Source organism: Uranotaenia lowii, chromosome 3 (genome assembly GCF_029784155.1).
Source record: "Uranotaenia lowii strain MFRU-FL chromosome 3, ASM2978415v1, whole genome shotgun sequence".
Classification (NCBI taxonomy): Eukaryota; Metazoa; Arthropoda; class Insecta; order Diptera; family Culicidae; genus Uranotaenia; species Uranotaenia lowii.
Window position 1 is genome coordinate 111,175,717 of NC_073693.1, and position 24,801 is coordinate 111,200,517.

At 37.7% G+C, this 24,801-nt stretch overlaps 1 protein-coding gene across 4 annotated transcripts in view; it reads right to left on the reverse strand.

Moving 5' to 3' along the window:
* The window catches only part of LOC129757732 (uncharacterized), a 327,981-nt gene extending 311,147 nt beyond the window's left edge, over positions 1-16,834 (reverse strand). For 2 of the 4 annotated variants that reach the window (XM_055755021.1, XM_055755018.1), the window contains exon 1: positions 15,369-16,834. The gene's annotated coding sequence lies outside the window, so the exon portion shown is untranslated. The remainder of the gene's footprint in view (positions 1-15,368) is intronic. The other 2 variants (XM_055755020.1, XM_055755019.1) reach the window with 2 other exon arrangements.
* Positions 16,835-24,801: the final 7,967 nt, after the last annotated feature.

Here is a 24,801-nt window from a genome sequence, read left to right on the forward strand (position 1 = left end):
AGGATTTGTCAGAAGCAGCAGCAGCTGTGTCGGTCGGATGGACGAATGGTCTCTCGGAAAAGGTTCCCCGCCACCGGCTGTCCCATGTATGTGTCCCGTGGTTTGGATGGTGTGTGGTCATAATTTTCCATGTCTACACGTATCATACGCGTCATGTATACCTCTATCTGAGGTGTCATTTGTGGCGACAGTGTTGCTTATATTATGGTTCCAAACAGACTTTTCAATACAACATGTTTGTTGTATATTTGTTATCCACCATGGCTGCACGGATTCTTAGCAGTTTCTGACGTAGTATGTGCTTGCATGCATTTTTAGACTAATAAGTTCGACAAATCTCCAATGCAGCGCGTACACCATACCCGGACTTCATAGCTCCGTATGAACTGTTATGAATTTCGAACGAATGAGTCAATCAGGTCTGCTTGTTTACTACAGACTTTTAATAAAACATGGTAGCAAACTATTTCTGCTTCATAAAGAGTTTTCATTAACAGTTGTGAAGTCGATTTGGAAAGTAGGCAAAATTCTCTCCTGAATAAATAAAGTGGCGCTCAATACATGGATTACATCTGTACATCACTTTATCATTAATACCAGCGATATTGATTTCCTACATGGACTGCTAGATGGCTTCATTCTTACTTGTTGAATCGTAAAGGCTTCGTAGACATCCAAGGAACACGCTCTTCTGTATTCTTCCGGCCGCCTGGAGTCAGCTACTTAGGACCGCTTATCTTCATGCTATTTATAAATGACTTAAGGAGGCTCTGGGCTGGTAGTTCCACCTCTTCCTGGTCCAGGGCGGAAACGTGTCTGCAAACCCACTAGAGGCCGTCGAAGGGCCAAATCCGCGCGGAAGAAGTGGTGTACCCGAGGGAGAGCGATCGCCAACTCGTTTTTCGTTTCAGTGAGTATAGATCCGACTCGCAAAACGAGTAGATGCGCAAAATGGTAGCCAATGGTGGGCCGATCACTTAGAGACGTGTTTAACACGTCAGTGTCAGTGAGGCATAGTATGCTGGAGGTGTCAGGGTTCGACACGCGTTTCGGGAAGTATTGTGCCTGAACCGCGAGTGCGACCTAATGAGGGCGGTCTACAGATCGATTTGCGCTTCGGGGAGTAAAGCACCCGACTTGAAAAATTGAATAGTTGCGCTGAGTGGTGACTTAAGTCAACACTACTTGAGAGTTCGGAGGAGTTTGAGTCCTACCCGTGCCTTAGGAGGCTTGACCCCTGACCTGCGTGTTCGAACAGAGAAAGTGTCGTCGACAACTCGCTATGTGTTTCTGGACTTCTTGGACTTGATCCACGAAGTTAGTAGTGGCGCTGAATGGGGACCTCTTTTTAACACGATGAGATGTCGGGTGCTAACTCGTCAGAAGAGGGGCTGCGCATCGAGTTGTGTTAGAATGAGGAATTTACTGACAGAAGATTCGGTAACGAGTATTGCCTTGGAGCGCATTAGCGCGAAATGACCTCCAAGGTCAGTAGCCCCAGGTGGACTTTATGGCGTAGGCGGTACAGTTTTCCTTAGCATTGTATCATTAGTCGTCCAATTACACCCATGGATCAAGAGTAGCAAACTGGGGCGACGCGGTAGCTCGCCGTGCCTTGGAATGCAATCCATAAAATGGATTTACCACCTGGGTTAACAACTAATGAAAAAAATGACTTAAGGAGGGAGGCCAAGTTCCTGAAGCACCAACTGGACACAAAAGGAAAAAGGCTACGGTCCTCACGCAGGAGAAACTCGGGGAGACAGCGGATATCCATGCCCTGGGCACCACAGTTACCGTCTAGATAAAAAATGAGGTCAAAATGAGGTCAAGAGCGCATTGAAGGACCTGTGCAAGATCGAGACGAAACAGATCTCGATCACGATGCGGGAAGGATTTCCCAAATCCGGAACCCGGGTGGCAATTGCGAAACTTCCGGTTGCGGCAGTAAACGCAGTAATGAAGTGTAGGCGGCTAAAGGTGGGGTGGTCTATCTGCCAGATATCCATCCACCAGCATGGTGTTTCCGCTGTGTTGGTTTAACCTCAACCACTGCCACTCAATAATTGGGTAACCGATAAAGCCAAACTGGCCGCGATATGGGTGACAGGAAGATACCCCACGAAAGAGTATCGGTAAGAAAGTAAGGGGGGAGACGGGCCTGCAAGGTCTGCCTTCTGCAGGGCAATTAAGGCGAGCAAAAAGCCACGTTTAAGGCAACTTTGTGAGGACGCCAACGACAACCTCTAGAGCGACACTTACAAAATTGTCATGGCCAAGAATCGGTGCGGAGAAATGCCGCAGGAAACATACCCGATCAAACTGCGCGAAATCGTCAACGAGCTGTTTCCACAGTTCCCATGGAACACCCTGAAATGTTTCGGTCATCACTGCAACACTGTAGAGATGAGAGGGTCTTTCCTGATGGGTGGAAGCGGCAGCAATTGGTGCTCTTACCAAAACAGGGAAATCCACCAGGTGATCCATCAGCATATCGCCTGCTGGAGAAGGTGGTCCAGAGCAGGATACAGCTCGAGGATGTGAACGGCCTTTTCGATAAATTTGGTTTTCGGAAAGGCAGTAGTACGGTGGATGCCATTCGACTAGTCATCGAAGGAGCAAACGAAACCTGGCTGAAAAAGAGAAGAGGAGACCAGTTTTGCGCAGTGGTCACCCTAGACGTAAAGAACGCCTTCAACACCGTCAGTTGGGCAGCGATTGCTTGGTCGCTCATTCGTATGAGGATTCCGTCATATATCTGTTTGATGTTGAAGTGTTGCTTTCATAACCGCCAACTACAGAATATGACCAGCGAGGGATTGGAAACAGTGAGTGTTTCGGCAGGGGTTCCACAAGTTTGATACTTGGCCGGGTATCGTGGAATATTGTCTACGGCAAACTGCTGAGACTGAGTCTTCCAACGCGAGTAAGACTTGCGGGATACCTCCACTGCCGCGGAGTATCTGAGTAGAGCGCGCTCCCTACGGCGGTCGACTTCACAGTCGAACTCATATGGGAAAGAGTATTCACGCCGCAGAATACTCTCGGATAGAGTGACTTCACGTAGTCGGCGGGTATGTCACTTGAGTCGGTGTAGGATGACGTCTTCGCTGGGAATCATCCGAGTAGTTTCGTATAGCTCCGGAAGTGTGCTGTGACAGGAGTGAGTCTAGGATGAGCTGCTCTCGATTGGCACAAGAACGGGCAAATTGGAGAGGGCCTTGATCCAAACCAAGCGGAGCCAAGACCTCAAGTCGTTAGAGGAGAGGTCATTGGTCTCTTGCAGTGGTCTCGAACAGAAGCGGAGCGCACGATAGTCGTGGTAACCAAGCGAGCTTCGAGTTGTAGGAAATAATGGAAGTTAATTGATAAATAATAACATTTACGATTGAATGAATAAAAAAAATATATATATATATTTGTTTGTTATTTGCTGACAAACACAAGTCAATAAAATATATCATATATAGATACACCCTTCCGATTCTTATGTCTCGAAAAGAATTATTCCTCAAAAGCACCATATGGGAAAAGCAAAACGCTACGGGGGTTCCGTGAGAGATACACTCATTGTGAGAAAGACAACTGCTGAACTCTCGGAACGGTTTGAAATCTCGTCATTCAGTTGAGTAATTTTGGTGACAACGGATGCTCAAGTGTAACCATATATTTCGGTGTCGTGATTTCGTGAAGAACAATTTTAAAAATAAATTGGTGAAGAAAAATGGAAGAGCACCACAATGGCGCAGCCGATAGGTAAGTAAACCAATTCGAATTAATTGTTATTAAGTATGTGGGAACAAGTAATATCAAATTGAATTCGTTGAAAGAACAAAATGGCGGCTCAAAAAAAATCAAGATAACAAAGGAATGAAATCTACAAGGGCTTCACTATTTTCAACGCATATCGAACAACACAAAATGATTTAACAAGTGACCAGGATGGTATACAGTAAAATGTGGCACGGAGTGCCTTGGAAATAAAACATTGATCTTGAAAGGAATCTGGTACAGAGTACCAATGATAGTACTGAGTACTATAGAGAGATGGTGACACAGTGTGTCTATGTTTTTTGTTTCTGTGTTCGGTACAGAGTACCTTGGTAAATGATATAAAGTGCTATAAAATATTGTTGGTAAATGGCGGCACGGAGTGCCTTAAGAAGTTTACAATACATGATAACATAATAAGTGTTAAAATGTGCACGGAGTGCTTTCGGTAATAATCTGGTACAGAGTACCCTAGTTCGAAGTACAGTAGTAAAATTATGACACAGAGTGTCTAAGATTATGTTCGGGTACAACGTACCTTGAAAAATGATGACACAGAGTGTCTAAGTTAATGATTGGGTACAGAGTACCTAAATGAGTAAATGCATTCAGCGTATCTGCAAAGTAACGAGGTTATTTGGGGGAATAGGAAGCTCTTGTAGAAGGTTCGTTAATAAGAGTTCTAGATTTTTAATTATTATAGTAACTACTAAGTAAAATAATAAATAAATTAAAATTTTGTGCCGTCATTTGTCAAGTTCAACAAATTTAAAAATGCGACCCTTTTGTTCCCTGTTTTCAGTGGCTCGGGAACTAGTAACAGACTGCAACAGGTTTTGAAAGAGCTGGCGGATGAGAAACGTTTTTCAGAAAACCAAAAGGTTGAGTTAGAGAAAGCTAGAGAAACTATCAGATCCTTGCAAACACGACTGTGTGGTTCAATGTCAGAGCAACAGGTTATACGAGAATTGGAAGAAGAAAGAGTACGATCAGACAGGTTATACGCAGAACTTAAAAAGGCACAAGATATGATACTAACACTGCAAAATGATGAAGAAAGGTCGAACAGTTCAGGGATACGTAGGAACGATGGTCCGTCGAGCACTCGTTACTCATGCGTAATAAACACTCCGGAAGAATCCCGCTTTATGACATCGGTCAACCAAATCTCTATTTCTACAATAAATATTCCGGAATGCAAGGCTTTAAACGACTTCGAAGAAATTGATCGCGTAACCTTCGAAACGTGGAGAGATTTGTTGATGGACCACATGAAATTGGCAGGAGTATCAGATGAGATAACACAGTTCACGGTTTTCAAGGTCAAAGCCGGATCCAAACTAATGCAAATCTTTAAAAACACTAAGTCCAATATTGATTCCCCAAATGCTACTGAACGTCCGTTTTCAAATGCCATGCACCGATTGCAAACTTATTTTGCAACTAGTTCAAATGCACTGCTACAGCGTCGTAAGTTGGCCTTGATCTCACAAGCCGTGGATGAATCCGATTATAATTTTGTCACTAGAGTAGCAGCAATTGCAAGGCTATGCGATCTAAGTGAGGACAAGGAATTCGGCGAAATTGTCAGCACAGTAGCGGGCCATGCTATAAATCCAGAAATTCGTAAAATGGCTCTAAGAATGCAGAGTCGTACCGGAACATTCACAGAGTTAATTGATAGGGTCCGAGAAATAGAGGCTGAACGCATGAACGAAGAGTTTTTCCAAATGAAACACGGATCAAAACCGGCCGTTGTAGCTCCGATAAAAGCCGAACAAGGTCAATTCTTTCAAAGAAATACGCGTGGAATTAAACGTGAGTATCCAGTGCATCGACCCGGCACGTCATCTGAAAAGTTTAACGAACGCTGGAACGACCGGGCACATGAACGTTTTAACTTCTCTTCGGATCATCGTTGGAATGATCGTCCAAACGCACGCTCTTTCGATCGTAATCGCTTCATGGATAGCCGAGTCTCACCTTGGAGACCAGGTCCAAATCGTCGAGCAGAACGCTGCCATCGTTGTGATAAAATTGGCCACACACCGCAAAGTTGTTATTGGGTGAATGAACGCTGTACCAAATGTAATCGACTTGGTCACTGTTTCACCACTTGTCGTTGGGAGAATAAACCACTCATCGAAAGGCACGAGGACACAGTTATACCGAAGAAAATAGCTGCAATTGAAGATATTGATAAGGATCATAATGTAGGTTAATTTTCTTCAATACTCTTTAAAACAGATTAACTTTCTATCCCTAACAACGAAATGTTGACTACTATGATTGAATTAAGTTCTGTTTGTTAACGTTTCTTTTCACAATTAATCAGTTACGTAAATGTTAACTGTTATGATGGAATTAACTCTAACAACTGAATTTGCGATGAAATGTTGTTATAACAACTTTCTTCCTAACAACCCTCTACCTAACGACCAAATGTTAACTGCTACGATTGAATTCACAATTTGTTTGAACCGTTTTGCTTTTGACAATTAACGTTGATTACTATGATGGAATTAAACTTAAATTATTCGAATCACATTTGAAATTGAATCATTAAAATAGTTTTATAGAAAATAAAATAAAAACAAAAAAAAATAATAATAATAAAACATGAAATGAAACGTTTTAATTTTTAGCTGCCTCACTTTCCCGAAGCAGTTGCTGTTTTAGCAACTAAGTTCGAAGAAGATGGCTTAATCACAGTAAGGTTGTCCGGCTTGGTCTGCCAATTCCTAATTGATTCTGGCGCCCAGGTGAACACAGTAACAGAGAAGATTTTTTCGGCAATTCAGGCAAATGAAGAATTCAGATCTAGCTTGTTGAACGTTCAGAACAAAACGGATAGACCCTTAAAAGCATATGCGTCTCTGGGGGTGATTCAAGTTTCGGCGGTTTTTGAGGCACCACTCTACATATCTGAAGATCGTCCAGTATACGTAGAAAAGTTCTACGTGGTGAAGGAATCTCGATCATTGCTAAGCAGAGCAACAGCTCTACGCTACAACGTCTTGCTTTTAGGCTTAAAAGTTCCGGTAGAATGTAATGCCCGACAACTTTTAGCAATCGATATACATACAAAATTTCCTAAATTTAACATCCCTGCGATTAAAATTGATTACGACCGTACAAAACCACCATGCAGGAATGTATTCATGAACATACCACTAGCAGTAAAGCCATTAGTGGAAGAAAGATTGAAACAACTTATTTCAGCGGATATTATAGAAGCTGTTACAGACGACATGGATACTTCTTTTTGCTCATCCATGATCGTTGTGCCCAAAGGGAAGGATGATATCCGACTGGTGATAGACTTGCGTGGACCTAATAAATATATCAACAGAACGCCGTTCGCAATGCCGACTTTAGAGCATATTTTGGCTGAGTTGAATGGAGCTCAGTGGTTTTCAACCATTGACTTGGAGAATGCTTATTTTCATATTGAGTTGGACCCAGAATGTCGTCATTTAACTAATTTTTTCACTGAATTCGGCATGTTCAGGTATGTTTAATATACTGTGCAAATTGATATCGTTAATCAACCCCTTTAATTTCAAATTGAATTCAACATGTCTAGGTATGTACGGCTTCCTTTTGGAATGTGCAACGCGCCTGACATATTTCAGGAGGTCTTACAAAGAATAATCCTCGAAGGATGTGAAGGTTGCAGAAACTATCTTGATGACATTCTTGTGTACGGGAAAACCAAAGAGGAGCACGACAGAAACCTTTCCAAAGCTCAGGCGAGGCTCGCAGAGCATAATGTTAAAATCAATTATGGTAAAAGTATTTTCTGCAGTCAGTCAGTGAAATTTTTAGGGTTCACCTTGACGCCCACAGGGTGGGAGATTGAAGATGGAAAACTTGAAGCGATAAGAAACTTCAGGAGACCAATGAATTGTTCGGAAGTAAAAAGCTTCTTAGGCCTTATAACGTATATGGACAAATTTATAATGCATCGAGCCTCGAAAACAGAGCGATTACGAGCCTTGTCCAATTCCGACAAATTTTATTGGAATGAGCAAGAAGATACGGAATTTGAGTTCCTACGAAAAGAAGCTCTTAACGCTATTAAAAAGCTCGGTTATTATAATGCAAACGACAGAATAGAGCTTTTTGTGGATGCTTCACCTATAGGATTGGGTGCTGTAATGGTCCAGTACGACAGTGTAAACACACCTAGAATCATAGCGTGTGCATCAAAAGCTCTCACATTGACAGAAAAAAAGTATCCCCACACACAGAAAGAAGCACTCGCTGTGGTGTGGGGTATCGAACGCTTTTCCTTTTACTTGATCGGCCAACCGTTCGTGGTAAGAACTGATGCCGAAGCGAACCAATTTATTTTTAATGGTGTTCACCGAATCGGAAAAAGGGCTACGACAAGAGCTGAATCTTGGGCACTTAGGTTGCAACCCTACAATTTTAAAATGGAGAGGGTGGCTGGAGAAGACAATGCTGCAGACGCATTATCCAGACTAATCCAAGAAACACAGCACGCTGAGCCCTTTGAAGACGATAACACAGATCACTTCCTCTATGCATTGGATGCATGTTCGATGGAGATAACTTGGGAAGACATCGAGAAACATGTCGAAAATAATATAGAACTACAAGGAGTAATAAAATCATTGGAAAGCGGATATTGGTCTCCCATGTTGAAAAAATACGAAAGCCAAAGAAACAGTCTTCATCGGCTAGGGAATATGCTATTTAAAGACGACAAAATTGTTCTGCCAGATAGCCTACGTCTAAAAGCAATGAAGTCAGCGCATGGAGGACACATTGGGGAGGTGGCTCTTAAACGTATTCTACGAGAATATTTTTGGTGGCCAGGGCTAGCCCAAGCAGCTGAAAAATTTGTAAAGGGATGCAATACATGTAACTTGTTATCCAAAAAAAATCCACCAGTTCCACTTTGCTCTAGAAATTTGCCAGATGGTCCGTGGGAGATACTCCAGATCGATTTCCTTTCGCTTCCTGGTTGTGGTTCGGGTGAGTTTCTCGTTACTGTAGACACATATTCGAGGTATTTATCTGTAGTGGAAATGCGAAGCAAAGACACACAATCTACTAATACTGCTCTATGTGAAATTTTCAAAACGTGGGGCTTACCAAGAATCATTCAAAGCGACAACGGCCCTCCTTTCCAAGGTTCTCCCTTCTGTGATTTTTGGGAAGATAAAGGCATAAAAGTAAGAAAATCAATTCCACTAAGCCCTCAATCAAATGGAGCGGTTGAACGGCAAAACCAAGCCATAATTAAAGCGGTAGCTGCAAGTAAAGTAGAAGGTTTGAACTGGCGCACGTCTTTGGAGAAGTTTGTTCATAACCACAATACACTTATTCCACACGCGAGGCTCAAGGTCACACCCTTTGAGTTGATGGTAGGGTGGAAATATCGAGGGACCTTTCCAGTTTTGTGGAGTAGGACCGTTGATAAACCTTTGGATAGAATAGACATTCGCGAAAAAGATTCGGAATCAAAACTGTCTAGTAAGATATACGCTGACACTTCTAGGGGTGCAAAATTATCGGACATTAATGTAGGCGACAAAGTGTTGATGGCGCAGTATAAAAAGTATAAAACTGACCCAACCTTCTCATCAGAATATTACCGAGTAATTGCAAGAAACGGTCCAAAAGTAGCCGTCATGAGTTCGAATGGCGTACAGTATAGCAGGAATGTCCAAGATCTAAAAAAGATTGAGATGAACAAACCGGAATTGGAGAACAATTCAAAAGTAAATTTTAACACCGACTTACCGCGTGATACACCGGTCTTAGAATCCGACATTGTAATGGAACAACCGGAAGAAACTGGTACTAGTTCCCTAAGGTGCAGGGAAAGGATCAGAAAACCACAACGATTTGATGACAATTATGTCTATGCAGTATTTCACTGAAACAAACACAAAAAGATTTGCTTAAGCGAGGTCATTAAACAAGTGAGTATGTACCAGTGTTTTTTCCCCTTTAACAATTTGTGACTATCACACTACGTTCTATCTTGTTACTGTATCCTTTATTCTGTAATTTTAGGCACCCGAATAACATACCTTCTACAATTCGAATAACAGAAAACAAATTTATGATGCAACTTATCACATTCATTTTTTATTTTGTTTTGATTGCTTTCCGGCGTCAGTAAGCGTGCGATGAAATATCGAATAGGAGTGTTCAATCGAATTTGTTTGAAACTGATTTCCACTGGTTTTTTTTTTCACTGAACAAAAAGGGGACAGGTCGTTCAGACCGGATTTGAATATAAAAACACTACAATAAACTTGGCCATAAAATTCAAATGTTTGCTCTTTTTATATATCAAAACTAACAAAAGTTTCTAAAATGTACCGTGCTGATAAAGGTAGAGAAGGAGGGCAATGTAGGAAATAATGGAAGTTAATTGATAAATAATAACATTTACGATTGAATGAATAAAAAAAATATATATATATATTTGTTTGTTATTTGCTGACAAACACAAGTCAATAAAATATATCATATATAGATACACCCTTCCGATTCTTATGTCTCGAAAAGAATTATTCCTCAAAAGCACCATATGGGAAAAGCAAAACGCTACGGGGGTTCCGTGAGAGATACACTCATTGTGAGAAAGACAACTGCTGAACTCTCGGAACGGTTTGAAATCTCGTCATTCAGTTGAGTAATTTTGGTGACAACGGATGCTCAAGTGTAACCATATATTTCGGTGTCGTGATTTCGTGAAGAACAATTTTAAAAATAAATTGGTGAAGAAAAATGGAAGAGCACCACACGAGTTACGAGCAAAGGCCTCATGTCGTCAGAGGAGAGGTCCTTAGTCTATAATCGTAACAAGAGGTAGGGTATATTTGCTAGAGTTTTGACTTGAAACCGAATAAGTCGATGAGAGCTTAAGCGCGGACTTGGTCTCCCTTCACGGGTACAGCCTTCGTTGCAGGTCCGAATGGGAATTATGGCCAGAGACCCCAGGTGGGCTTTATGGCGCAGGGGTACTTAGCATCTAGACTCAATCAATTGCACCCATGGACCCAGAGTAGCATACTGGAGAGACGCGGTGGCTCGCCGTTCCTTGGAATGCAATCCGTAAAAAGGATTTAACATCTGGGTGATCAACTAATAAAACAAAATGAGCAGGCAACATTTCTCAAGTCTTCAAGACTGCTATATGCTGATGACCTGAAAATCTACAGAGTTATTGACTGGATAGTGGACTGCGCTGCGCTGGCAACAAACTATTCCATTCCATAGTTAATACTATTCCATAGTTAATATTCATTCCAAACAAATGAACTTCTTGTAGCCATCCTTTTAAAATGAGTTTTGAAGGCAAAACGCAGCCAGATTGTTGTAGCAATTAGAAACAAAAAGCGGCCACAAGGAATCATGAAGGATTCAATGAAACCTAAAATAATGATGAAATTTTACCAAATACTGCTGTCATGCTTTTTTTAGCTAAATTTGGTAACAATTTGCCCAAATAACGGTGAAACAATGTCCCAATATTGCTCTATCTTCTCACACAGATTACACAGTCATGCCAAATTTTAGATGTGTTCAAAGCTCATCGACACCTCGTGAAAACAGCCTTTTCAAAGTAATTTTGCCAAATTTTTGATGTATATTATCGAAACCAAAAACTGGCTTCACTGTGCTCTCAAAACGCGTTTTGAGAGGGTTGTTAATCTTGGTATCATTAAGGTTTCAGTGAAACCTACAGTTGATGTAATTGCTGTATCGGTACCTTTATGAAAAGTTAGACCCAAATTTTGGCACCATTATTTGGTTAAAATTATACCTCATTTTTTACTAAAGGCTTGATAGCTAAATAATGTATAATTTGGCAAATACGTCTGCTCGAGTATACAATGTATTAATGTTCATGTATCTGTTGAGTTCGTATCTCGCCGGAGCTTCCATTTAAAAACCCTAAGAAAAATGAAAATAAAAGTAAAGCATTTGTCTATTCTATCGAAATCTGGTTTGTGCAAAACTGGATTGTAAAAAATTAAAAAGTTTCACATAGAGAAAAATTTCCCAGACAACCATTTGGTGGGTATTTCGAATTTGCAACGCAAATATACGTGCATATATACGTGTAGACATATCGTATATAATGTAGCAAAACCAGTATATACGTATCATTTTGGAGGCCATATAGGTACATTAGCAAACATATTCTTGATTTGGATTGTATTAAATTACGATTTGCACGACTTGTCATGCGCATCATTTACGACTACCCTGATTCTTTTTGGAATATACTATGACAATTTACATCATCATATAGATGATTGAGGTTGTAATATACGACATTTTTCGTAACAATATGGAAAGTTTGACGACTTATTTGGTCGTCTTTTGCGACTTGAGTGCAGGGCTCTCATTTTCCGTCAGTTGAATAAAAATAAGATTAAAATTTTTTTTGTATTTTAAACCAATTGGTTTATTCATTCCCAAAAATAATAAAAATAAGATTATTTCAAAGAAATGCTTTTTTTGCTGTCAAATTCAAGTTTATATCGTACAAATTTATTATTTGCCTGTTTGCTGATTTTTTTCCACGTTCATGAAGTTATTGTTAGTACCGGGACTTGATCCCCTGACGATTCGATCTGCAGCTCATGATGGTTCCTCGACGCTATCTGGAATATATAAATTCAAGAGGATTTGCTTCAAAGGCATTAAACCAAAAGCAAATCGTATATTTCTGTAACTAAAATCTTTTAAATCGTAGAACACGTCATCGATGATCTAAAAATAGATCAGCATTTTGAAGCCTCCTTAAATACGAGTCTAATCATCGATCTCGTATTATCATAAACAATTTTATTGAACTTATTTGTATTCTTTTACAATTGCCAGCAAATACGTTTTACGAAAATCAGACATGCGAATTAATTTGCGTAGCTATACGATTGCATGCACATTATTACGAATCAATGCAGTTATAAACGATTTTATTGCATATATCTCCAAGTGGCAAGCAAAGTTGCGACCTTATTTTCTTTCTGTTATGATCTAACACCTGGTTGTTATGATAATATAATTCGTATTTCATGTTAAAAAAAATCTTAACTTCGAATAATTTTATGTATAGCACGACAAAATCTATCAATCATGGCTGATCATCGTCCCAGACAACCATTTGGTAGGTATTGCGAATTTGCAACACAAACATACGTGAAAATATACGTGTAAACATATCGTATATATTGCAGCAAAACCAGTATATACGTATTATTTTGGAGTCCATATAGGTACATTAGCACACAATTTCTTGATTTGGATTGTATTGTCGTAATAAAATCATGCAATGTATTCAAATACGATAAAGAAAATGCATGGGCCGCACATTGTATGTGCAGATATACGAAAATGAGTTTAAATAACATTCTATACGATATAATCTGTAAAATAAAATATGACTTCTGGTTGTCTGGGTTGTGACCAATTCGCATTCTAAGCGGGCTATCGAAAATGTTTAAATTTTTTTTAAAGAATCAAATCAGCAGTTACTTTATGGAAAACATACAAATTAGTAATTTTCAATCTGGATATCCCCAAATCCATACCACCATAACTGCAATGATAAATGTGTTACCTAAGAGTTGAACTTGATAAATCCCAATCGGTTATCCTGATTTTATTAGACTTTTTGAAAGCTTTCAATTGCATAAGCCAAAGGGTTTTACATAAAATTTTTTCCAATGATTTTGGAATTTCAACTTCCGCGATCAGTTTAATCAGATCATATTTTACTAATCGATTTCAGTAAGTGTTCAATATTAAACGATACTCTATTTTCTCACCAATCACATCAGGGGTACCCCCAGGTTCTATATTGGATCCGATTTTCTTTACGATGTATATAAATGATTTATCAAATGTTCTGAAATACTGCAAAATTCACATTTTCGCTCGGGTAGCACTCAATTCCTGTGTTAGATTTGTCAATTATCCGTTACGAGCACGTGTCACACCAGACTGGCCCATAACAAAAAAAATCCTTATATTCCACGAGGCAACCCCTAGATTGTTGCATTTAGGTGAAAAAAGGACTTTCTGAAAGTTTCAGGTCTTTTGGCAGAAGCACGAGCTGGCGCAAAGGATTTGAAATTTGTATGGAGATTTTCGGAAAAATGTATGATTTGGTAAAAATGAAGTAGAATACGGGTTCTTCTGCAAGTTTTGTCTTATGACAAACTTATTAAAAAAAACCATCCACAGGAAGTAATTTTTAATTAAAACTAATTGATGATAGAGACACATGTATCTTCTCTCAAAGAAGTACAGGGAACTCAAAACGTTTTGGTGTATTGTTCAACATTATTAGTATTGCAGTTTTTTCAAGAATCAATCTAAAATCTTGAACTAAGATCGAGTTTACATAAATTTAATATTTTACTTTAACTTTTTAAAACTGGATTTATTTTTAATATTTTTAAGAAATTTAAGGCTTTCTTAAAATAAACTTATTGTAAGTTTTAATCAAATAAGCGAAATTATGCTTGTCAAATTTTCCTGGATATTTCCCGGATTTTGGTTTGAAATTTTTTAAATAGAATGCCTGAATTTTGCTAGGTTGTAAATAAAAAAGCCCAAATTTGCGCAACCCGGATATGTGCGGGAGAACTTCTGGCAATTATAAGCTTAGCTCACCAGATTTTAATGCAATTTTTATGATTTCAACCATCGATGAAAGTAACTTTTCTATTTTGTTATTAAATCCTTATCCTTATCCTTATCATCATTTGACTAATCATCATTTGACCTTATCATCATTTGACTAATTCAGGGATCTTTTAAGTTTCTATTTAACACGAAAAAAAATGTTTTATTCATGCACGGTTTGAGCAAAAATGTCAGAAAAAAATAGGTCCTCAAACCCCTCCTCCATGAGTCAGTTCTTTCTACGGCCTTGGAATATCGAATGAGAATAATAGTTTTGGCTAAATCAAACTGGAAAGAAAAGAAGTTATAGATTTTTGCTCGCAAGAAGAACTACCTAGTCTGCCATCCCCAAATATGAGCACATGATCAAATTTGGACCAAATTTGATGATGTTCCCTTTTCACATGCATGACTAGAAAAGCATGTAAAAAATCGGTACACATCCGATATCTGCGATTTTAAAAAAAACCACACGAAACTCCACTAAACTGCCAAGTTGTCAGGGGGTTGGTTATGTCAGCACTTTTGACTGACGAGTGACTTAGATGAGATTGTACAACAACTTTATGTATCGTATGAGTTATCGACGCCTAAATCGTTATTTTACTGTTCCATACCTTCACAACAATGATTTCATCGACTGATTGCAGTGGGCTTTCTACTCTCTAGCCGAAAATCAAAGCTGAAACGGACCTCTCAGTTCAAGTTCTGGAATTTCAAATTCAAACAGATTTTGTTAATATAGAAAAAGTGAAAATATCCAGATAAATAGTATTTTAAACATGATTTGGAAATCAATGCTTTGTATACTAGAAAAAAATCGGCTTCAAAACGTTTTAGATATTGGACTTTTCTATATAAGTTATTGTAGCGTAAATTTCATCACATGGATTTATCTTTTTACCAACCTGAACGAAATGTTATCCTGATTTTTAAGTTCCAACCAAATATTGTACTGGCATCTCTGTCTCCTCCTGTTCCTTCGTGTAGCTTCAGTAGCAGCGTTTTGGATTTTCCCTTTTTGAATGAGATTTTCTACGCACACTGCACTACACTCTGCGCTGAAGCTGGTCCTGCTGCTTTTACTGTTTTTGCCGTTTCTGACATGATCCAACGAATACCCTCCCACCACGAACATTCACCTTCCTCTTAACTTTTCGCTTCTTTTGCTGCCGCTTCTGCTACTAAGCCAACAACCCCATCGGCCAAGTTTGTAATAACGCGCTTCCCAAGCATCTCACTGCTGTTTTCCTTTCCTTTTTTCGAAAGGCGAGTTCATCACTCTCTTGTATTTTCATTATTTTTTCATCGACACGAAAAATAAAGAAAGAAAGCCTTCCCCGGTTATTTGGCCACCCGTTCCGTAGTGATAATCCTCTCTAGTAGATTCTTCTAAGGGAATGCTCTCAAGCTGTAGGACGTGGAGCAGCATAATCTATCAATTAGCGTACACTTTCGTCTCGGATTGAACACAACAACGAGAAGAAGAGAGTGATGGTTTTCTGATTTGGGGCACCCAAAAACACTGCGGTTGTAGTTTTCCATTCCAACGCGGTTTTCCGCCCACTTTTTGGTTTGGTTTGGTGTAGTTGCTTCTTCACAATGTCTTGATCTTCTTTGGATTTGATACGGATTTTCGGTTACTGAAGATACTAGCTTCACTTTTTTTTTTATCACGCTTAAAGAACGCAGGTATCCATTGGTGCATTTTTCATAAACCACGCACATTCAAAGTCCCCACCCTAAATCGACGGAAACATTTGGTGAAAAATGCTCACTTCATTCCGATTGCAGCGGGACTTTTCTCCCCACTCGGTAGAATGCCAACTATCCAGGCCATCGTAGTCCTCGTTTTTTGAATCCAACATTCGGTTTGTGGGCGTTGAAAAAGCTAAATGACTCAACTTTTATGCTCCCATAGGGCAGAAGCCTAGATGGGGAGAAAAAAACTTATTCTGGACACCTTCCAGGGGGATGCAGAGATTCATTCAGGAAAATTAAACTCACTCCCAGCCCCACGAATAACCTGAATTCTTCGAGAGCTCACTATCGGGTACTCGGGTTGGACAGTTGGTCTAATATAATGGGGTTCCAATTGCACTAAAACTCCACCCGTCGCCGTCATAAAACTTCAAATCCCAATCGTCGCCTTCATCCTTCTATTTTGTTAGAATGAACAACACAACACACTTGGGAAACACAATATCGGAGGACTAGGAAAAAGGAGACGCCTGACCCGTCCCAAAACCAGGCGTTTTTCAACCCCAGGAAAATGGGTGCTAATACAGCGAGGAAAAAAAATCCTCCACCGGAAAAACCGAACCCCACGAACCATGCACGGATCGAAAAAAGGCGGAACCGACCTCACCGAAGGTGCTTCGACTTCTGACACCGCGGCAAGGAGCAAATTTTCCGACCTGTCCGAATTTCCCTTTTTCCATGCTCCCTCTGAGTTGGGAAGAAGCTTTTCGTGAGCAGTTTCTCTCATTCTCTCATGTGTCCTGTTTATTCATTGGTGTTGGTACGGTTCCAAAGCTTTTTCAGTTTCATTCATGCTTTGCATCAGAAAACATGTGGCAGCTCGTTTGTATACTCGAGTGTTTCTCCAGTGTATTTGTGTATCTGGCGCTTGGAAAATCTTGCGAGCGCGGGAAAATAGTGACAGCCAAATCGGTTGACGTTTGTATGCTAAAATGCGACGTTTTGGAACATCGAACAGTGAATTTTTAGAACAAGGCTGAGCAATTCAAAAGGGACTTCAATTTGACTTAAAAAAAACTTTAGTTAGGGTTTGTTTCGCTCCCTTTATTCTACCAAAAACTTTCCATTTTCTGAGACGGCCTCGATATGTCGCCTAAATTTTAAGAAAATGAAAAAACCTAGTTATTTTTAGTATCGTACGTGCTACACATATGTATACAAGAGGTCTGTTGGGCACACATTACGATTTTTTTCACAATTTCGTTTACGTACAACTGAAACACTGATCCATCTTTAGTTTATGCCTCTTAAGTTTGGATCAATTTTCGAAATTGTCAAAAATCGGCTTATAAAACCATTCTCATTAAGGAATTTCTCATTATAATTTCATTAAATGAAAGAACATAAAACACTTCATACTAAGCGCAAGATTAACACAACGAAATTTGGATGATTCTCATTTGCAACTTTACGTTCGAAAATGCAAATATTTGAGATAATTTTTAAAACCATTGCGTTGAATTTAAAACTTATTTTAAAACTTTGATATTTTCGTATTATTCTGGTATACTTGTCTGAATAGTGAATTCTCGGTTCGTGTTGTTTTTATTAATTCTCAAGTTCGTTTTTCATTTTGAATTTTGGTCGATGAATTTTTATTCTGAATTAAAATTTAATTCTGAATTAAAATTATTATTTGAGATCCTGATGACTGGCGCATTTGGAACACTACTTTCATTGATTGCCTTTTTAATTTCAACTTCTAATCCAAAAATTTTACCTTTATTTGACCTGGATTGAACGAAATGAATTTTTCGCCTTTGTTTCGAATAGTAAGAAATTTACTACAGAGAATGTATGAAAAAAGTTTTTTCTATGTCTTGATGGACACATTATTTCCAATTTTATTTAAAATAATTTTTGAGATATTATTCTGATATCAAAAGGCAATAACATTCACATTTTCAGAGATGCAGCAACATATGGTTATGACTGGTTTGGGTGTGTTGAACTGAATGATGCATTGAATTTCATTCTACCAGCTTTCATTTCTGAGAATCCAGCTGAAAATTGGTAAAAATTCGTTTAATAAATTTGTGCTCTATTTATGAAAAAAAAACTGTAAAATGTTACAAATGTTAATAAAAAATAAAGGTTTTGAAGCAATGGTATACTTTCTCGATGATTTCAGGTAATTTTTAATTCTTAGAAAAAATAACCTAAGTGTTCTTTTTTTCAATTCAACGGCAATTCAGGAATTTGACGAAATTTCAAAGAATGCAGAAAGAAGAAGAAAATGCATTTTTAAATCATTTTAAAGCAAAATGTATAGCGATCTTCAATAAATTTGTAGTTAAAATTTTCAAAACTCCCATTTTTTATGTTAAAAATATATGTTTTTGTTTCAATTAAATTTTCTAAAAATTTCAGTTTTTTTTCTAAAGCATTGTATATCTGAAAATAGAAAACCATGGCATAATCTCTATCCTTCATCGGATAAAATTAAGTCAAAAGATTCAAAATAAGATTTTAGTATTTAGCTAGGTTTGTTAGTTTATCAGCTATCAGCTTTCTATTTTTTAATATTTTTCATTGTATTTTTGGCATGACGGCGAATTATGATTTTAAAATAGATAGGCTGAAAGGTGGAAAGATCAAAGAAATAGAAGAAAATTTCTTAATAAAATATTTGATGAAAAATGTGAGCTGATATCCTCTTTAAACGATTGGATGGTTCTAAAATTAATATGCATCTTCTTAATTCTGTGATTCCAAGAGATCCCTATCGTCTCCCTAGAATGGCGTTGACATCTTTCAAGAAGACTGTGAGCCCAATTTTGAATTTTCGAGGTCGTTGAAAAGGCTAAGGGGCGGTGAGGTTTTGGCGTTTCACAATCCAGAAATGACGAACAATTAGGAATTTAATTTTTTAATGATTATTCACAAAAAAGAGGTTTTGGTTAATTTTCACTTCACATCTGCATTATTTTTTTTATCAATTCAATTGTTGCAATACAATTTAAAACATAGATATGAAACTTATTCTCGACTTGATTTTCAACGACTTAGAAAGAAATCATGTGGAGAAGCGTAACAATTATTATCCAACACAGCAAAAATTATTTGCTGTAAAATTACAGTAAATATCCTGTAACAAAAAGGAGCAGGACATTTACCGTAATTTTACAGGTCGTAAAAAAAATTCAAGGGCCTTCAATTTTCAGTGCGCATATCCAACAAACCTCTCTTTAAAATTACAGACCTGTAATGTTTTTTCATCTATTTATTCACTTTGATTTCGTCAATTTTTCAGAAATTTTAAAATAATTAGACATTCTGTTTGATTTTTCTATATTTTATTACCTATATGTTGAAAAATTTCTTATGTATTTAAATGAAACTGCAATATACTTTTTCTTAAAATTTGGAAACACAATTTCAAGCACTTTCTTCTGACTATCCTTGTAGCAGCCACTAAAATCGGTTTTATCCATCGACTTTTTGCTAATCGGGTGACGAAAGCCTTGTTATCCGGAGTCCAAACGCGAAACACTTTCCGAGGAAGTCATCTTGGTTGGAAATGATCAATTAGGACAGTGCGGCTGCTGAAAAAAAGAAAATGAAGACCAGATATTGAATGTTGATGCTTCATCGCTTAATTTGTTTCAAATTGTATTTACAGCATAGCAATGAAGCAAACCGTGCACAATATAATTGTTTTGGCAAAAATCTATTCGTATTATTAAATTGAGTAGCCTAATTAAAAAAAACTCACCTGGGAAGCGATCTGATACTGCACTAATGCCTCAAACGAGCCAAGATTCTAGCTTCCGGTAAACTAGTTGCGATGCAGAACCTCGGTACCGGGAAAATTGTTCCAACCGTATATGTGAAGACTCATCGTTAAATGTCTCCTCCTCGCCATCTCCGCGGATACCGATGTACAGAAACCGGGGCAGACTTGGCCGGTACTGCTGCAAAAAGAATGTACGAACGATATAGATCGGTTAAATCAGTTTTCTGTGAATTATAAAACTAAGAAAATAAATCTTACCCTAAGAACTGCAACATGGAACCGTTTCTTGATCTGAGATGATGCACTGCTTTGCGGGAGGAGGATTTTGTTACTAGAGGAATTGCTGCTGCTGCAGCTACAGAACAAAACAAAACAGAATCGAAAAAAATAAAACAAGCTGCCGGCCGCCGTCGCCCGCGCTCATTTTGACGTTTCTCTTTTGTTGCCTAACTGGGATGCCAGACGAACGTAAATTGCTTTATGTTCAACTGAAAATTATTGTTCGACACGTCATAAACAGCACGTAATATTTTTTCGACCTGTAAAATTACGGCAAATGTCATGCTCCTTTTTGTTACAGGACAATTACTGTAATATTATAGCGTTGTCTCTTATTTTTCAAATGAATGCATTCAAAGTTACACGTTTTTTCAGTTACGGGCCGTTTTATTTTACAGGCCTTCGTTTTAAATGACACGTGATATTCATTATTTTTTTTCTGTGAAGAATATTGAATAGATTGGTACATGGGACATGGTATTTAGTAGTGAACCTGTATATAAGAGAAGTGACATCTGAAACACAAAATTCCAATCGAGCAAAAGAACTGTCAAAATCGATTCCAATCGATCCGAGCATTTTGTCGCAGAGCTTTTACCTTTATTATTGAAAACTCAACCAAGGAAGGTATTGTGATTGTTGTTATAGTTCAAACAGATAATTTTTTAGCTGGTCATATGAATTTATGATTAGTTGCAATTTTTGTCAATGCTTTGGTGAATCGTGTTTCTAGTTAGAAAACTAGCTGATTATTAACGAAATTCAAGTCATTCATACCGTTTATCGCGATCCTTCGGGCATCGAGTTCAATGTCGTTTTGTTGCATTGAAGGAGCGTTCACTTTAGAGCTTGAACATTGAGCCAGAAAACAGTGCTGGGGATTTTTTTGTACAAGACTTCGGCGATGTTGCCACATATTTTATTTTAAGAGGGATCAGATGTCGCTTCTCTTATATGAAGGTTCACTAGTATTTAGGAATGTAGTGTTAATAAGCAACAAAATAAATTACTTATGCCAGCATTTACATTAAAATTTGTCTCTCTGTTATCTGAAATAATAATTGAAATGACTCTCACGCAAACTGATAAATTCAATCGATTTTTAAAAAAAATTTTTGATTTGATCGTTTTGCATTTTTTTTTATGAAAATGACTATTTCATTCAATTGAAGAAAATAGAAAGAAAAACTACTCAACCTTTTGACGTGGTTTGTTGAAATCAGCATGAAACCTAAGCGAACCATTATTCTAATTTACTGTGACACAGAATATTTCAAAATATGCTTATCTAGCAATCTTTATTAATGTTCACTGTTTGACAAGCAAATGTCAAAAACTTTAACTTAAAGAAGCTTTAAAACTTGAGAAAACTGTAACGAATTACGAAAAATTAACATTTTGTATTGAAGCATTAGAAATCTGTATTTTTTTTTTTTTTGAAAAATGCTTCATATGCTAGCCAGATAAGAAAAAAATATAAATCCCGTCTAAAGTAAGCATTCCAGATTGCCTGGTTTTATTCGAGCTTGTCCGAAAATAAAAAAAAAAAAAAACATCAGGACAAGTTTGGCACGGCCCGGCCCGGATTCCCGGATTCAATAAAAAACTGACCGGGTTTTGCCCGAAGCTATTCTCAACGACATTATTTTCTTACGGCCTTATCGGTAAATGTTATGTTCTCATAGTGAGAACATTTCAGATTTGAAAATTATAGATGGACAGAAGTAGATTAGCAGAAAACTACGGTTGTTAAAAATGAGCTGGTAGAAATTTTTAAGAAGCATGTTCACCACATACCAAACTTTTGTTCAAGCACGGATCAACTATTTTGAAGTACGGACAGGGGTGAATAAAGAAATCATCCTAAGATAATGAAGGCATCTGCGTTGACAGGAAAAGCAGTGAGAATTGATAGCTAGTACAAGATGTTTATGACAGTGAGTCGAAATTGAAAATAGAAATTGTTTAGTTTGTATTCGAATTTATTGAACACCCTCTACTTACAAGGAAGTTCAGATCATTGAGGCTTCTAATTTTAGGTTGGTATGCTTTTAACAAATGTTGATATTTTCTATTGGGGTAACGAACTTACTTTGGACCGGGTACATATTTGGTTCTGATGGAGGTCCGAAATAGAAACATTGTGGTCCAAAATACGATCAGAGTAACTATCGAGTAAACGATGCAGCAATCGAATCTTCCATGTAAATCGAATGATTCAAAGAATGGTTCTTTGTGGACTTAGTCGGGTTGCGAATATATGTCTGCTCAATTGCACTCCCTTTATGTCGCACAGTGGGCCAGGAACCACACTTTTGCGGTCAAAACTGACTGCAGGCCAGAGGCTTCGTTGTAGCTCATTGGTGTCTTCGACAAAGTTACTCGGCTATATTTGCGCTATCTATTGATGGATTTGAATTAGTTCTATTTTTCTCCGCAAGGTGGCACCAAAATCTAACTTTTCACAGAAGCAAGATACAGGCATGGTTTCTTGTACAAAGTTGTTCATTATACCTTTAACATCAACTTTGTAGAACATTGTTAAGCTCTATGTTGTGTACTTAACTTGCAAAAATAATAATTTAAGGAAACCTTGCAAAAAAATGGTTTTTTTCACCTATTTTTGTGTTTAGCTATACAATACCTCAAATTTCCACAGTATTCAATTGGAATAGACTTAAATGAGATATTCTAGTGGAAAACTTATTCGTTTCGCCGATTTTTTCTGTCAAAATTGCAAAAAATTGGTTAAAATTATACATTTTTCAAATTTCAATAACTTGCTTGCGAGCAGTTTGGCGCACCTCATTTTTCGAGAAGTGACAGCTGTGATTATGTTCTAAATGCATGAAAAAAATGTCGGTGGGTTCTCGTGGGTTCCTTGCCAAATGATTTAATAAAGTTGGTAAGTTTTCAATACAAATCCACATATTTTAAGACCTTTTTCAAAGAAAACATCCGAATTTCTCGTAGAAAAGTCGAATTTTCATCGTTCAATTATTGGAGTTGCTGCTTGAATAAATAATTCAGCACATTTTTCGCACTTTTAATCTAATTAGAAAAAAAAAATAAAAATTTTCAAAAATTTATTTAAATAAAAAACAGTTTTAAATTATTTTTTATTTTTTTCAAATAAATTTTACAAAATGTGCTTAATCGCTTAATTAAGCATCACAATGGACTACAGCAATAATAAAACGACGAAAATTCGACTTTTCTACGAGAAATGTGGATGTTTTCTTTGAAAAAGGTCTTAAAATATGTTGATTTGTATTGAAAACCTTTGTGAAATCATTTGGCAAGGAACCCACGAGAACCCACCGACATTTTTTACATGCATTTAGATCATAATCACAGCTGTCACTTCTCGAAAAATGAGGTGCGCCAAACTGCTCGCAAGCAAGTTATTGCGATTTGAAAAATGTATAATTTTAACCAATTTTTTGCAATTTTGACAGAAAAAATCGGCGAAACGAATAAGTTTTCCACTAGAATATCTCATTTAAGTCTATTCCAATCGAATACTGTGGAAATTTGAGGTATTGTATAGCTAAACACAAAAATAGGCGAAAAAAACCATTTTTTTGCAAGGTTTCCTTAAATTATTATTTTTGCAAGTTAAGTACACAACATAGAGCTTAACAATGTTCTACAAAGTTGATGTTAAAGGTATAATGAACAACTTTGTACAAGAAACCATGCCTGTATCTTGCTTCTGTAAAAAGTTAGATTTTGGCGCCACCTTGCGGAGAAAAATAGAACTAATTCAAATCCATCAATAGATAGCGCAAATATAGCCGAGTAACTTTGTCGAAGACACCAATGAGCTACAACGAAGCCTCTGGCCTGCAGTCAATTTTGACCGCAAAAGTGTGGTTCCTGGCCCACTGTGTGTCGCCTGAATTGAATCTTACCATCTTGACCAGACGGCCTAATATTTTCTTCCAAGCTCATCCTGTAATTTTTTTATTTTTGTCAGATATTCCTTTCCAAGTTAAGTCAAATTATCTCGAATTGAACATTTATTGGATAAATCCTGTAAAACCTTCGTCGAACCAAGTGAATGCATTGGAGTTTTCATCCTTCATTACGAATTTATTATTGCGTCATCGGAAAAATGTTTAATTTGGTGTAGGGCAGTCCAAGGGGGATAAATAGAAGGTGATACGATCATTAAAATTTCAGAATCAGCCATGTTGATTGCTTCCTAGCGTTTGTTTACCGTTAATCCAAAGGACAGTTGAGACCTAAGCTTGCCTTTTCATTTAAGCACACTGATAGTTTGTAAACAAAGATACGAGCATCACCCCACTTCACCACGCTCTTTACGCCTACTTACTGTAAAAGTCAGAGAACCTAGTATTTAATGACTTTGAGGGCAGTCCTTAGAATTTAGTTCAAATGGCCTCCTCAACTGTTAAACAAAAAATAGTTTGGGAAAAAAAATAGTTTTTTGGTGCAGCAATGTCATATTATTTGAGTTTCTTTTTCCACTCAAGATAGTAAAAATCAAAACTCTAGAATGATAAATTTTAAACAATGTTGGAAAACTGAAAAAAAATCAG